At 45.3% G+C, this 14,591-nt stretch overlaps 1 protein-coding gene across 2 annotated transcripts in view; it reads right to left on the bottom strand.

Moving 5' to 3' along the window:
- The window catches only part of atxn1a (ataxin 1a), a 107,009-nt gene that overhangs the window by 75,868 nt on the left and 16,550 nt on the right, over positions 1-14,591 (bottom strand). For both annotated transcript variants that reach the window (XM_004549199.6, XM_023155359.3), the window contains one exon: positions 464-650. The gene's annotated coding sequence lies outside the window, so the exon portion shown is untranslated. The remainder of the gene's footprint in view (positions 1-463; positions 651-14,591) is intronic.

Here is a 14,591-nt window from a genome sequence, read left to right on the forward strand (position 1 = left end):
ACAGCAGATGGATTTAACCCATTAAAACTTAACGCATGTATATCCATAGACTGTGCGGGCACCACGGGTCTTACTGGATTTTAATAGCAGCTTAGCTTGTGTACTCATAACGGTTATCATAACAGATCAACTGGACCAGAATCTGCCTGATAATAAAGCGCAGACATACATGTTAAAAGTCTCTTCAATTCAATCCAATTTATTCAATTAAATTCTCTTTATATGGTGCCCAATCACAACAACATGCCCTTTATATTGTAAGGTAAGAAAAAAAATACAAATACAGAGAAAAATCACAACAATCAGACAACCCATATGAAGAAGCATTTGGAGCGACAGTGGGAAGGAAAAACTCCCTTTTCACAGGAAGAAAGCTCAGTGAGGGACAGCCATCTGCTGTGACCGGATAGGTGTGAGGGGAGGAGACAACTGACTCCCTGACTCCATCCTCTTTGAATCCTACCTGAGAATAGGAGGCAGAGCTACTTTGGCCGAGTAGGTGGAGCCTTCTGCTCAGCTGAGAGCTGACAACGGATTGCAGTCGTAGTTCCTGATGTGAAGCCTTGATCTCTCCACCAGCAGAAAGGAAGGGAGAAGAAGTGTGCGCCGTCTATTCACGTCTGTATGTCGGCAGTTGTGGTCACAATTCCCTGCAGATAAACAGAGACAGAGAGGCTTTTATTTCTCTCTTCAATATTGCATCCTATGAGATTACTTAGGTCTGGGTTATTGCTTACTTTAGCTCAATTATCATAGCATAATAACCACATCCAGTGCTCTGCAAGTACAATAATCAGCTTAATCATTCAGTATTCTTTTCCTCTTAATTATTTCAGTTTTGTGCAGAAACACTGCTACTCTTGGAACATTAAGCTCTCATAGAGAAGCAATATCCATTAAATTGTAATATTGTAGCCTTAGCAGCCCCCCTGTTCACGAGGGGCAGCCATTCAGAAGAAAGTTAGCTTGGAGGGAGGGTGTCCTTCAAGCGAGAGCAGCTCAAACATTTTGTTTCAGACATTGGATGAACTTGAGTCAAGGCAAGTCTCATACAGTCCAGGAATAAAAATATGAAGCAGGAAAGGAACAAAACAGGTCGACGTTAACAATGAGCTTGATAGCAAAGCGATCTTTGTTCATAAAAGTTCAAGAAATAACAAAGAGAAGCTACATAAATAACTATTAGTGAGGTGCAGGGTGATGCTGCTATTACAAGAAAACTCCACTTGCCTTCTGTGTTAAGAAATGGGTTTGCAAATTTGACGAGGAAAATTGTAGATATGTTGTTGTTTATGACAGAGTGATTGCTACCACTGCCTTTCTTGACAAAGCTGACACACACACACACACACACACACACACACACACACACACACACACACACACAATGCCTGTAGTACTTGCTAAATCCCAGTCCTTGTTTAAATAGAAGTCTTTAAACCATGTGCATTTGTAAATGTCTGCACTTGTGATTCTTCCTCTGCTTTTCCCTTTTTCTGTTGTGCTCTCTCCCTCTCTGAAGACTATTCAGAACAAACACCCATGCTATTTATACACTGACGCCGAATCAGCATGGTAACCACGCTTTGTTTACCCACATGAGACACACGGTTTGAGGCTCGTGTCCTCTTTTTTTCCCTCTCTAAACAAAAATCACAACTACTTCGTTCTTGCGCATTAACTTAGCTCAGTTTCCAGTAAGGACAGCGTTTCTCTTTCTCTGACCAAATGTCTCTAGTAAACTGAGAGCAGACCCTCATAATGAAGGTAGTATTTCTGTGAAAACCACATCTCATAGCCTGGAAATGTTAAAAAATTTTACACTACAATTCGTTTTCTCAGAAAGCTCTGATCGAGAGTCACTATGTCTAAAGCAATACCGAAAGAATCGCACTTCTCCTTTCCTACTCTGCATGCATACCATTCAGGGAAATAAGTTCAAGCTCCCTGCATCAAACGCTCAGGCAACCAATACACTTGATTTTGCACCTTCTGTGCAAAGTACTTAATTCCCAACTACTGTAGTGGCACTCCACCATAACCTAAAGCAGGGCGCTGTTGCATCATTTATCGCCCAGGTGTGAATCCAACTTTATGGCTTTGTTGCAGGATGTTCATTAAAAAGAAGTGAGTTAATGTTCCCCGGGCAAATAAAATGTGGTACAGTGCCTAATTTGATGCACAAGCACATCGAGAAACACTTAGTGCTCCCATCCAGTGTGCTCCCTTATTTTAAGTAACCCCGAGGCTGTTACCACAGTGACAAAGACATGTCCCAAGGTCACAGGGCCGAGTCGAGCGTTAACTTGAACCCCGAAACAACACGTTGACTCAGCAACGCAAAATCAGGTCAGCCGATCATGTGACAACCAAGAGTACCCCCTACCCCGGGGACAGAAAGTGATACTAAAGCATGCATGTTTTTGTTTGTACTAACTTAACACAAAATTCAAGCACATACACACAAGCACCCAGGCATACGAAAGAAGCAAAACACATCCAGCTCGTAGAGTCACGTATACACACAGAAACCCACACAGCCGTGGGAAAAGGTACACAAAAAACAGCAACAGCATACACAGAGGCCAGGACAACAACTTTACCAAAGATGACTTGATGTGAGGGTCTTTCAAAGAGGAAATACGTGCTTATTAGTGGTTGAAATGCACAAATCATGAGCTCATCATCTGCCTCAGAGCCCCAGATTCATGGCTGTCATGCTCTTTGCTCCCATATGCACTTCCTATAGATGAATAAAGTCACTTTTATCCCCAGTTAAAGCAGACAAAGCCTTGAAAGTGGTTATTTTCAACAACCGCACATGCATTGTAATAAAGTATGAAGCTATTATATGGTTGGACATCAGCTGTGCAAGTCCTTTTCCCAGTATTGGATGTTGTAAAAAATACTATGAGAAGAAAGAGTGACACGTACATGTAGGCATGAAAAGTATGGCAGTACTAGTCTGCCTACAATACAAAAATCTGATTCAAAGCTTTATTAGCAGAGCAAACATACAAAACACATCCTCAGAAAATGGTCTCAAAACATGTCCATGTCAACAATCCAAAATAAATAAACAGACATTTTTTGTCATTAATTTACATCTTTCAGTCCCATTTTTAAAAGTTTTTATATCAGGATATAAGGATGTTTAAATGTCTCCATTCACTAAATCATCAGATGTTCCTCTTTGTTCAATGTGGGGGGGGTTTCACTTGGATTCACCTTGCCTGTGTGCTTCTTGGAAATGGGGGGTGTTCTAAATATTGTGAAAAGTTTACACATAAGCACAGGTTTGTAAATGCTCACACTTACGACTGCAAGATTTTCCTCCAACTCAGCAGCCTCGGATTCAGTTCTCCATCTGTTGCAAAGGGCACTCAATAATACTGGCAGCCCCAATGTGTGTGTCTGTGCCTTTGTGTGTGTCTCCATGTGCACCTGTGAAACTGTGCACTGCCCCTTTCAGCCTGTTTTTTTATTGGTCTCCTGCCTGGCGTCCCTCTGTCACACAGAGGCTGTGCGCGTACGTGTGAGAGGGAGAAATTTTAGTGATATCTTTGCGAGCACCGATATGAGCTTCAACCTGAGCACCAGATTAAAAGAAGCAGCAGGTTAAAGACCCGGTGTGTCCGAACCAGGTGCGTTGGACATTTGCCTTTTCGCGTGTACCTCGGTCGGGTAATGTTTCGAAAAGTTCAGCGCTGTGGTGCATATCTGAGAACAGCTCAAGGTTAAAGGTCCAGGTGACACGGTTTAGATTAGGACTGTGGGTTAAGGTCAGATTGTAATCTGGCTGTGACGGTTAAGGTCAGGATTAGAGGCATAATAAAAAAAGCAGTGCACTGTGCATTGATGAGTGCCCTCACAATGACACAAGTAAATATATATGTATAAAGAGCACAACAGTACTGCTGCTGCTAAAGCAAGAGGACGCAAGAAAGCAGACGCTCTACGTACTTTATAACATTCTTTCCCATAAAAGCTCTAAGCTTGCACATTTCTGTTACATGTCACGTCAATTTAACTCTGGTATTCTCACATGATGTGTTCCTCCCACCCTCACCCTAATACAATATATGATAAATGTAATAAATCTCTCCTAAGAGGCTAGCAGGGAACTCCATGTGTCCTTGATTTCCTGCCTAAGCCATCTTCATTTGTGTTGTCTTTGTACTTGATCTGAACTTTTTGCAAATGAAGAAAGTTCACAAACTCTGGATCCAAAGGCATTATAAGGCAGATGGCCTTGGAAGTGAACTCTGCTGAAAATGAGTAGTACTTGGCTATTCTGCACAACATACACTCCTATAAACAAGCTGTTTTTCTAGTTTGAAATGTGCCAAAAGAGTAAGATTCCAAGGACTGAGGAAAGTGCAGCTTTGCAAAGGTGTTGGATTGCAGGCCGGTTCACTGGCTCCGCACAACAAAACAGCAATAAGCTGGTTGTTTGACCACAGCATGTCCTGCATCCGACTGGCTGCACGTGAGAGGTGGAATTATGACCAAATGGCTTAAGTCCTGCAAAAGTACCGGTAACGTTCCTGTGAAATATATCCCCTAATAAATTTCACTCATTTGAATTAAATTGAAACTTTTATATTCTTACATGCAAAACGATGACAGATTTTTGCTTTTCCAATTCTATTCGTTAAGTATTATGCAAGTAGAGCTGGGCGATAGAACGATAACGATATGTATCGCGATATAAGTTTTACTCGATAGAGAAATTAAGCTATCGCGATAGACCTCGCCGCTCTTGTCCTCTTAAAATAAAAAAAATAAATAAAAATTAAAAAAAGAACAGCCAATCCAAACTAAGTAGCGCAGAGCCGAATCAATCACAGCCGCAGCGTCACGTCGCATGACTTGTTACGTACAGCACAAGTGCCAAGCCGCACGTGTGTTTGTTTGGGAAGCAGCCAGCGGGTAATGGAGGAAATGAGTGTGCCGACTAGAAAAATCAACCGAGCGTGACCGAAGAGAAAACAGATGATGGTTCCAATGCCGGAGAGATTGTCGAACGGAAGAGCCATAGAAGTTCCGTAGTGTGAAGGTATTTCGGCTATTTCAAGTCTGACAAAAAACAGAGTAGCGTGCACTGTAAATTGTGCCGAAAGCACGTCTGGAAATACAATAAACTGGTGCATGCGTCACACTGTGCGCCACGTTATTGTTTCGGTGAAATGAATTTCTACAATACTGTTACTGTTAATTCTACTCTCTGCAGTGTTTAAATGCTTACATATACACACAGTTACTGTCCCTCCACACATACGACTCGGTTCTGCTTCTATGCCCCAGCTTTGTTTACTTTTTCCCACCGAGGCTTCTAGACTTCTGATTGGCCAACATTTCTGCACGGTTAGGAATCTAGCGCCACCTGCTGCTTTGGCATGTTCATAGCAGCGTTTTCCTTCATTTCTGCCTTTATGTGTGGACGGGATTATTTTTTAAAATGAAAACGGAAAATCTCCGTTTTCAAAAATACCCGTGTACGTGTGGACGTAGCCTCAGTCTCTGACTGGAAGCGCTAATTCATCATTCGGCTTTTGTCAGACTAAAGTAACTGTTAAAACTGTTTGAAAAGCTAAGCTATACAACAAGGAGAGATTTAGAATTTCCTTTTAGTTCTCAGTTTATTTGATATTGACAAAAGTTAGTCAATTTTGTCTGTTCTTCTGTAAAACAAACTAAGATTTATTTTTAGAATTAATATTTTGTTTCTAAGTGGAATTGACAATTTAGTCTGTTTTGTTTGTTCTATTTTGAAACTTAAACGCTTTAGCGGCTGCCTTTTGTGTAGTTTGCAATATTTGCCTTTATTTATCTGAAAAAGTCTCATGTTCCTTAAGTACATCTACCCTGTTGAACTTATTATGGGAAATAAATATTTAAATAAAAACAAGTTGCTGATTATTTCACATTTTACTTGTGAGCAACGGCACATTTAAATCTTACAAATATAGTTATTTGGCTTATATCGTGATAGATATCGTTATCACCTGAAATGAAAAAAACATATCGTGATATGAAAAAATCTCATATCGCCCAGCTCTATATGCAAGTAAAACTATCCATCCATCCATCCATCTTCATCCGCTTTGTCCGGGGCCGGGTCGCGGGGGCAGCAGCCTAAGCAAAGAGGCCCAGACCTCCCTCTCCCCAGCCACCTCCTCCAGCTTATCCGGGGGAATACCAAGGCGTTCCCAGGCCAGCCGAGAGATATAATCTCTCCAGCGTGTCCTGGGTCTGCCCCGGGGCCTCCTCCCGGTGGGACATGCCTGGAACACCTCACCCAGGAGGCGCCCAGGGGGCATCCTTGTCAGATGCCCGAACCACCTCAGCTGGCTCCTTTTGATGTGGAGCAGCAGCTGCTCTACTCTGAGCCCCTCCCGGATGGCCGAACTTCTCACCCTATCTCTAAGGGAGAGGCCAGCCACCCTTCGGAGGAAGCTCATTTCTGCCGCTTGTATCCGCGATCTCGTTCTTTCGGTCACTACCCACAGCTCGTGGCCATAGGTGAGGGTAGGGACGTAGATCGACCGGTAAATTGAGAGCTTCGCTTTTACACTCAGCTCCCTCTTCACCACGACGGACCGGTGCAGCGTCCGCATTACTGCAGCTGCAGCCCCAATCCGTCTGTCGATCTCCGGCTCCCTTCTCCCATCACTCGCGAACAAGACCCCGAGATACTTGAACTCCTCCACTTGGGGCAGGAACTCATCCCCGACCCGGAGTGGGCACTCCACCCTTTTCCGGCTGAGAACCATGGCCTCAGATTTGGAGGTGCTGATCCTCATTCCCGCTGCTTCACACTCGGCTGCGAACCGTTCCAGTGCGAGCTGGAGGCCCTCACCCGATGAAGCCAACAGAACCACATCATCTGCAAAAATCAGAGATGAGATTCTGAGGCCACCAAAGCGAAAGCCCTCCGCCACTTGGCTGCGCCTAGAAATCCTGTCCATAAAAATTATGAACAGAACCGGAGACAAAGGGCAGCCCTGGCGGAGCCCATCACCCACCAGGAACGAGTCCGACTTATTGCCGGCAATGCGAACCAAGCTCTTGCAACGGTTGTATAGGGATCGAATGGCCCGTAGCAATGGGCCAGACACCCCATATTCCCGCAACACCTCCCACAGGACACCCCGAGGGACACGGTCGAATGCCTTCTCCAAGTCCACAAAACACATGTAGACTGGTTGGACAAACTCCCATGAACCCTCAAGTATCCTGGAGAGGATAAAGAGCTGGTCCAGTGTTCCGCGACCAGGACGAAAACCGCATTGTTCCTCCTGTATCCGAGGTTCGACTAACGGACGAACACTCCTTTCCAGCACCCTGGCATAGACTTTCCCAGGGAGGCTGAGGAGTGTGATCCCCCTGTAGTTGGAACACACCCTCCGGTCCCCTTTCTTAAAGATGGGGACCACCACCCCGGTCTGCCAGTCCACAGGTACTGCCCCTGATCTCCACGCAACATTGCAGAGGCGTGTCAACCAGGACAGCCCTACAACGTCCAGAGCCTTCAGGAACTCGGGGCGGACCTCATCAACACCAGGGGCTCTGCCACCAAGGAGTTGTTTAACTGCCTCAGTGACCTCGCCCCCGGAAATTGGCGGGCCATTCCCCTCATCCCCAGACTCTGCTTCCTCCTCGGAAGACGTGTCAGTGGGATTAAGGAGGTCCTCGAAGTATTCCTTCCACCGCCTGACAATTTTCTCAGTCGACGTCAGCAGCGCTCCGCCAGCACTATACACAGTGCAGGTAGAGCACCGCTTTCCCCTCCTGAGACGTCTGACGGTTTGCCAGAATCTCTTCGAGGCAGTCCGAAAGTCTTTTTCCATGGCCTCTCCGAACTCCTCCCACACCCGAGTTTTTGCTTCAGCCACTGCCCGAGCCGCATTCCGCTTGGCCTGTCGATACCTGTCGGCTGCCTCCGGAGTCCCACAGGCTAACCAAGCCCGATAGGACTCCTTCTTCAGCCTGGTGGCTCCCTTCACCTCTGGTGTCCACCATTTGGTTCGGGGATTACCACCACGGCAGGCACCAACCACCTTGCGGCCGCAGCTCAATGCAGCAGCTTCGGCAATGGAGACGCTGAACATGGTCCATTCGGACTCAATGTCCCCAGTCTCCCTCGGAATGCTGTTGAAGCTCTGCCGGAGGTGTGCGTTGAAGATCTCGCGGACTGGGGCCTCTGCTAGACGTTCCCAGCACACCCTCACTACGCGTTTAGGTGCACCAGGTCTGTCCAGCGTCTTCCCCCGCCACCTGATCCAACTCACCACCAGGTGGTGATCAGTTGACAGCTCAGCCCCTCTCTTTACCCGAGTGTCCAGAACATATGGTCGCAGATCTGCTGATACGATTACAAAATCGATCATCGACCTACGGCCTAGAGCGTCCTGGTGCCACGTGCACTTATGGACACTCTTATGTTCGAACAGGGTGTTCGTTATGGCCAAACTGTGATTAGCACAGAAGTCCAATAACAGAGCACCGCTCGGGTTCAGATCAGGGAGGCCGTTCCTCCCAATCACGCCCCTCCAGGTCTCGCTGTCGTTACCCACGTGAGCATTGAAGTCTCCCAGCAGGACAACGGAGTCTCCAGGTGGAGCACCCTCCAGCACCCCCCCCCCCCCCCCCCCCCCAGGGACTCTAAGAAGGCTGGGTACTCTGAACTGCCACATAAGCGCAGATGACAGTCAGGACCCGTTCCCCGACCCTAAGGCGCAGGGAACAAACCCTCTCGTCCACCGGGAAAAACCCCAACGTACCGGCAGCAAGCCGAGGGGATATTAGGATACCCACCCCAGCCCGCCGCCTCTCACCAGGGGCAACTCCAGACTGAGACAGAGTCCAGCCCCTCTCCAGGAGACTGGTTCCAGAGCCCAAGCCATGTGTAGAGGTGAGCCCGACTATATCTAGCCGGTACCTCTCAACCTCACGCACTAACTCAGGCTCCTTCCCCACCAGAGAGGTGACGTCCCTATTGCCAGTCTTGGCAGCCGGGGGTCAGTCCTCCAGGGCCTCCGCTCCTGGCCGCCACCCGGCACACAATGCACCCGACCCCTATGGCGCCTCCTGCGGGTGGTGGGCCTGCGGGAGGATGGGCCCATGTCTCCTCTTCGGGCTGTGCCCGGCCGGGCCCCATGGACTAAGGCCCGGCCACCAGACGCTCGCCCTCGGGCACCCTCCCCGGGCCTGGCTCCAGGGCGGGGCCCCGGTAACCCTATCCCGGGCAGGGTAAACTGTTCCCTCGGTGTCCTTTTCATAAGGGTCTTATGAATCGCTCTTTGTCTGGTCCCTCACAACTAAATTAACTAAAAATGAAAAGAAACAAGTGACAGTGAAAGAAAGTAAGAGCCCCATACACACAATGAGGCTGTAACAGGAACATGAACTCTTGGTTATGCAACTCACTTAGCAACCCTCAGCACTACAACTGCGGGTCAAAGTGTAGCACTCTAAAAAGTGTCCCAAATGTGCTTCTGTGTACCTGATGATCGGGCTTTTTCCTGCTGACAAACACAGATATGTCTTCACTGCCATTCATGCAGTATTCATACATGCACCACATATATCTCAGTAATTGGTGCTTCTGACATGTCAGATGTCAGAAGCACTATTATTAAAATATTCTGAGATTAGAATATTTAATTTGAGTGTTTCACTAAATAAACTGTTTCCACTCAGTTACAGATAGTTTGTTTAAAGAGGAGGGGTATGTATGAGTTATTTATGTTTTTTAGCTGCCTGGAAACACGAATATTAATTTAACTCTACGCTATAGTCAGAGAGTCAGAGTAGTGTTGACAAACAGCAGCTTTCAAAACTTATTTCTGCCTGCAGCATTTTATCCCACACAATACTGAAATCTACCTCTGCCTCAAACGGTTAGTTTGGTTGGGTATTTGTGTAACTTTTGTCACTTAAAGGGTTAATCTAGATTAAAATGAACGTGTTAAAACAACAAAGGCACATAGCAGTACAGCAACAGCTCCATGTCTGTGACATCAAATTACTGTTTTCATCAAGAGAGTCTTGCAGCTTTGAGGACAGTAATTTCTTTCTTTGTGTGCTGTTTTCACAAACAAACTTTGTCACATGTCGACACAAAATCAATTTCATAATTTTACAAAAAAGTAATTTCGAGGCATTCAGTGTTTTAAGGTCGAGACTAGAATGTCGCTGGCCAGTGAAACCCAATGACGTGACCAACACTTGTGAGCCAGCGCTTGGCGACGGTGGCGAGGAAGGCAGATACCTCTAACAGAACCAGGCTCAGGGAGGCCCGGGGATGTTCCACAAATAGTGAGGGGTGTGAGGTCTAGGAAAGGCAGGGAAATACACATCAAACTGTTCTGAGATTATATTTGCTGGACTGACAGTTTGTGTCCCTCTATGGTCTAAGAGAACCAGAGACACGAGGGGGAAGAGTGAAAACTTTCATGCTCAGTTTATGGACTCAAGCACTGATTTTGGGCTATACCAAATAAAAATAAGAAATCAAATTTGTAAATCTTGGTCAGGCCACACAAGTCACACTCAGACCCGCCCATTGTTTGCAAACAAGGCGGTGCCGTCAGAAAAGCTCGACATTCCAAAACAGAACTTCTTACATTATTTATGGTGCTACCTCGTTTAAAAATATAACATAATACACTGTGACAGCAGCAAACCGAGATGGCAATCAAACAATGCTCTAACACTCTGTTCATAAAGTAGATTACCAACAGAGGTAAATTCAGATGAAAACACACGTGCACATATTTTGTCAGCACTCAGCATTGAGGCACCAACAGAAACTGGCTGTGTTGGGGAAATGCTTCAGAGGTTTACGTTGAAAGCACTTACTCACTGTCTAACGCCTCTGCACTACGCCTTTGCAGGAGGGGCCATTAATTGTCACCTGATGTTGTTACACCACTTATGAAATAATAACAACTAATTAAAGCCATGAGATGATAATATTAACAAAGAACTTTACTAGAAGGTCAGTCATTGAGGTTGTGTTTAGTATTTTACAAAAGGCTTTAAAAAGAAAGCTATAAGCAAGTAGAAGCACACTTTGTATATCAGTCAGTTCCTTGGTAAGATTACTATGTGGTGCCGTGTCCTTGAACCAGAAAATTAAAAGTAAACTAACAAAGGTTTAATCAAATCCAACATAATCCGTTTCTTACTTCCTGTCCGTCACCTTGTCTTTTTTCCCCACTAAGATCTTCCTCTTTTTCTTCCTTCCTTCTTCTTTTTTTGTTTTTATATACTCTCTTCCTGTCTACTGATGCAAGTATTCTCCAGGGTAACACATCACAACATAACAACATCACTATGACACAAGACAGAGATGTGAGCTGAAGGGTGGGGGGGAAGTAAAATTCAGAGCAGACACAGAGTCCAAAGTGCATCTGCATAGAAGAAAACTGAATGAAAGAGGGAAAAAAGAGAGGAAAAAGTGAACAAACGGTCTTCTCTACATGGCACGCTGGTACAGCAGAGCTAACATGTGCAAGTGAAGCCGACAGAGTTCACTAGCGTTGAACACTGGAGCGCAAGTTGCCACCTCAGGGAATTGCTCAGCATTGCTCAGTCGAGCCACGTTAGCACAGAGAGCCTGGAGACGCTGGAGTCGCAGGGAGCCCGGCTTTGATCGCCTCCCTAAGATCCGAATACGAGGATAAGGGGAATATGCTGGGAGGAGGACCTACAGGGAACACACATGCACCGAGAAAAACCACTTCAAGGTGTACACATGGGCACACACACACTGCACTACTTCAATTGCAATTTTTCCAAACATTTAAAAGACATACTGTACAGTAAGAACTACCCACGCATGCATAGTAATAATCTTCTGCCACTGATTCCCTGCAAAGGTTTTCTCTCCCACTCCCAACCACAAACAAGCACATGTGTTCTGGAAACGTGTAGAACGCTCGATGCACCCAGACATAGGAGACGCCGATATGAACGAGAGCTCAAAACCAGCAAACCCACCACTGAAAATTAAGTCCGAAGCTGAGTTAAATATGAACGGGGACAGCAAACAGCATTAATGCTACAGGCGCGCTCTCGAGCAGTAATCTGACAGTCAGGCAGACAACACGTATAATGGCCGGATTACGGACTTTCTACCACAGGAGAGCAAAGCGGATCCAAACTGTTGCTGCTCGAGCAGGTTTCAAGAGACCTCATTCAACACCTTGACACAAGCGTTTAGTCTCACTCGCCCCCACACTTTCATTCCTGTCAGAATGTGCTGAATGACGCGTCAACCTCTACTCTTTTTCTTGTCTGTCATGCTTTTAGCCGTGCCAAGAGAGTCGTTTCTTCTTGAAGTTATAATTGCTTGTACAAGCCAAAGTTAAAGTTCACTGGTTGAGGACAGAAACTACGCTACGATCGGACCAAATGTTGGGGTGGCATCTTCCAGAAAAGTGAAAAGCGCCGTGAAAAAAAGGTGAATCCACTCAAACATTTACAGCTAAACCTCAAATCTCTCTTCATCTATCAGCTTTAAAGGCTATTTTTATTTTTTACTAATACTTTTTTTTTTTAATATGTACTGAAGGAAGCATCCTTTCCCCAGCAGGAGACCAATGAAGGTCACATGAGGTAGTAACAGGGCTTTCACCCAGAAGCCTAAGGTCCAATGCCTGCATTTTCTCTTATTTGAGGAAATATCTTTCAAATAGAGTTCATCTGAGGAAATAAGCACAAATTATGCGTTTTTGCAATAGGGTGCTAATAACAAGGGCCTGAAGATGCAATTTGAAATTGGTTCAGTGCTGAATTATACCTACCTGCATACCTGGATCGGTTCAACTCTTGGGTCAGGTGCCTTTTTTAATGCTTCATATCATCATTCATAGGTCAGTGTTAAGTGGCATAACCTTCTGAAAGCCTCAAGTCCACTTAAAAAAAAATATATAAAAGTGGGCTCCTTGGAAACAAAATATAAAGAAATTAGGGGTGTCTCATTGTACAGGAACTGAATTTATAAAAGACAAAGCTGCAGAAAATGATAAGGAAAATTAGTCTGGCGTAAGGCATCTTATGTAATTGCTCCATCTAAAGAAAAAAAACATGTACCATGGGATACTAGTGCAATACAACATTACATACACTTTATTTGCATGTTTGCTTGAGAGTTGAATAGAAGTGGGTCAAACACAGCTGCTGACAAGAACAGCTATTGGCTGAGAGATAAAGTTTGAGGATAAAAACATACATATCTTATTATGAAGGCCTGCAGGCAGTATTAAATCTTTTAATTTAACAACTGCTTTGTTCTTGTTTGAAACTATTTTGTATGCTGACTAAGTTTAAGTTGTTTTTGAAAAAAGAAAAAAAAAAAGATTCATCCTTACAAATGACTGAAAATCTCACTTTTGAACATAAGGCAGACCTGACGTGCACACCAGAAGTGTGTGCATGTGGCCTGCCCTCAGGGTAGTGTTTAACCAAAGAAAACACATCAAAAATAATTGTGCACATATTAGGCATTATCTGTCCTGCACCAAATACTTTACCATCCCTCTTTTGACACTGTGCTCAACTTTAAGAAGATAATAGTTATTATGGGGTTCACAGCGTGACCTTAGGAAGTCACCAGCATACGTCAGGAAGCACTACGCCCGTGGCAGGTTCCTGCTGGCAGCACAGGTGCTCATACGCTCACTTAACACACACTGAACACACACACACATACACACATACACACATGCTGATGCACAGACATTTGGCCGGGACACTGCAGATACATCCTCCTAGCCACACTGATAAGCCTAACCACACACAAAAAGATGCACACACATAAAAAGTACAGGTGCTCACACTGCCCCACCAGCTGTCCCTGACCAAGTGACCAAGACAGAGAGGACAAAGGAACAGAGAGACTACAAGAAAGAGAACTGAGCAGATGCCAACACTGACAGGTGTGTGTACTATATGTGTGTGTGAGAGATGTGTGAGTGAGCGCGTGCATGCGTGCGGGACAGATCATGGCTCGCTTCCAACATGCTGCACTGCCCTTAACCCAAATAAGGTCCAGTTATCTTTGTTTAACCTTGACTGCAAGTGACGTGTGTATTTTTAGCTTGCATTATGTGCGTCCACACCTGCAAACTCATCAAAAACACAGGCCCGGGGAAAAGCCATAAAAAAACACACTCCCTCCTTTAGGAGCTTAAATATGGAGCTCGACATCAACAGTAATGTGACATTTCAAGTCAGCGCAGTTGCTTCTTGAGGCTTTATGTCACTGTTGAGTTATGTTTGTCTTGTGACACATCATAAAAGACTGCTCCCGCTCACTCCTACAACAGAGCGACAGTCAATTATATAACCAAGGTCAAAGGGTCAGAGTACCAAACCCTGTGTTGGCCACACCCTGCTGCCTCTTAGCAAGCCATAGTGAGACAAGGTGTCAATACTTGGATGTCCAGTGCTGCTCTCCAGGCTCCAGGGGCTTAGCTCAAACATGCCTTAGTGTGAAATCTCCTCAGCCCTGCAGTTACACACTGTTGAAAACTCTAATAGTATCAATTAATCAAATTAAAATACATGAATTGTTTTGT

The sequence above is a fragment of the Maylandia zebra genome, linkage group LG22 (assembly GCF_041146795.1).
Source record: "Maylandia zebra isolate NMK-2024a linkage group LG22, Mzebra_GT3a, whole genome shotgun sequence".
Taxonomy (NCBI): Eukaryota; Metazoa; Chordata; class Actinopteri; order Cichliformes; family Cichlidae; genus Maylandia; species Maylandia zebra.